Below are 1,431 nucleotides of genomic sequence, written 5' to 3' on the forward strand. Positions count from 1 at the left end.
CTACGCACGCACACACACACGCACCACAACACAAACACACACGCACCAGAACACAAACGTATTTCCAATTTTCTATACTTTTACTTCTACTCCACTACATCTCAGAGGAATATATTGTACTTTTACTCCACTACAATTATTTGAAAACTTTACTTACTAGTCTCATCAATTGTAAGTCTAGAATGACAGATGCAATGAATACAAGAGTATGTTACGTTATATGTACAGTATATATGCTACAAGCAAGCAGAGCCACAGTTGAACAAAGTTGGCTCGGGCAGGAGTCGATCCCGTCCTCCCGGTGCGTGTGCTTTTCTTTGATTGGCCGAACGTTCATATTCTAGCGCTCCGACCTCGACAATCAGGCAATGTGGAGTTCAAAACCTTTAAGGAACTGTTTTGTACTTAATCTCAAAAAAGTCATCTGAAGTCATGCTCAGATAACACAGGAAATGACGTAACAGGGTTGCCAGATCACATACAAGTAAGACGCGCGAACGCGGGAAGCGAACGCAAAAAAATATATATTAATGATTTTTTTATTTTTTATTAACCAAAAAATAATAATAATCTGCGTTAAAAGGAGCATCTTAGAAAAATACAAATTCAAAAAAAAATAATCACCCACTTCCGGGGGGCGGAGCCAAAATCTGAGGCCAAATTATTTGTTCGTAGACCCCCACTTAGGGGGGGTAGAAAAAGTTTGGGAGCGATTCGGGCACTTTTAATTTAACATGGGTTTTTAGGAGCCTTCTCCGGGGCGTGGCTTCCGGGGGAAGGGGCGGGCTTAAACGCAACCTTGACAGGTGGGTTCAGTTTTCAAAGACCTTTCATTTGATGTATGGTACATCTATATTGGACATTTACTTGGCTGCACACAGGCAGTGCACACAATAGATGGGTTTCCGCGCGACGTCATCACAGAGCAGAGTGCCCAATCTGCGCATGCGCGGGGGAGAACGAACCGGAAGCGCCATTCACTCTATTGTTATTTTCGGGATTTAGATAGGCATAATGCTGCTATTATAGGCATAATAGGCATAATGCTGCTATTATATACAAACAGATCCAACTTCCGACAAATCATTTTTATTGAGTAAAGAAGATATTACAAACTGCATCATTTAATCTACTTTCATTAAACCTGGTGAAGACCATTTATTTTATGGGTAATAGGGTATAGGATATTTTTAGGGTTATAGCGCCCTCTACAGGCTCATCCCGCCACTGCGCGCGCATCATCCTCTCGTGTTTACAAACAGGAAACCCATCTATAGTGCACATGGACACACAGACACACAAGCCGAGCACGGTGTCATAGTAAGCGCCTCCTTCCGCTGCGTTCGCAATAAATGGCACACCATGAACCTCAGTTCATACATTGAGGCTTGAGGACTTGACCGAGTGGGTGAGCTGTTATAATTACTACAG

At 42.6% G+C, this 1,431-nt stretch overlaps 1 protein-coding gene across 2 annotated transcripts in view; it reads left to right on the forward strand.

Annotated features, from left to right (window-relative positions):
- The first annotated feature begins 1,368 nt into the window (after positions 1-1,368).
- Positions 1,369-1,431, forward strand: part of LOC308103972 (uncharacterized protein) — an 8,428-nt gene continuing 8,365 nt past the window's right edge. The window contains exon 1 of one of the 2 annotated variants that reach the window (XM_080454209.1): positions 1,369-1,431. This exon is cut by the window's right edge and continues 71 nt beyond it. The gene's annotated coding sequence lies outside the window, so the exon portion shown is untranslated. The other variant, XM_080454210.1, reaches the window with a different exon arrangement.

The sequence above is a fragment of the Gymnoscopelus braueri genome (assembly GCF_963280865.1).
Source record: "Gymnoscopelus braueri genome assembly, chromosome: 16".
In the NCBI taxonomy this organism is placed as follows: domain Eukaryota; kingdom Metazoa; phylum Chordata; class Actinopteri; order Myctophiformes; family Myctophidae; genus Gymnoscopelus; species Gymnoscopelus braueri.